The sequence below is a fragment of the Octopus bimaculoides genome, chromosome 18 (assembly GCF_001194135.2).
Source record: "Octopus bimaculoides isolate UCB-OBI-ISO-001 chromosome 18, ASM119413v2, whole genome shotgun sequence".
NCBI classification, from domain to species: Eukaryota; Metazoa; Mollusca; class Cephalopoda; order Octopoda; family Octopodidae; genus Octopus; species Octopus bimaculoides.
The window spans coordinates 15,347,955-15,348,525 of record NC_068998.1 but is presented as its reverse complement, the minus strand read 5'-3'; positions in this window follow the sequence as shown (position 1 = coordinate 15,348,525).

Genomic DNA, 571 nt, shown 5'->3' with positions numbered 1-571 from the left:
TGAATCTTAGTAATGGCCGACACAGCTCCTGTGATAACTTCGAGTCTGGAGGTGAAGTCGCAGTATCAATGGAGTCAGGGTTAGAAGTAGGATTCAGATGGGAGGGATGGATGGGAGAAGATGGCGCTGGAAGTAGAGGGGGTTGCTGAGTGAACAACATTAACTCTGATTGTGGGATGTAGGAGACGATGCAGCAAGGCTATCCGTAACGGGAGTGGTGAGGTTAGTAAGGGGAGGTGGGGGAAGGTTAGCTGTGGAGATAGAGAGCGGAGCTGGATGAAGAGCGTTAATACTGGCTGTGGGGTTCAGCTGGGGGACAGGAGGCGATAGCAGTAGGCTGGCTATTACAGGAGTTGTGGGGTGAATAAAGGGATGAGCAGGACTAATACCGGCCGAATCTGACGGTCGAAGGGGTTGGGGAGAGACAGGGGAATATGAGGCAACTTCCCTAGAATGTGGTGGGGAACGAGAGGACTAAGGCATATAGGGTGTGACGGAATCGTTTAACTATGCTGGTCTCTTGGTTACTCGTCGCATGGCTCAAAACTTTAAAATTAATTTTACTTCGTTT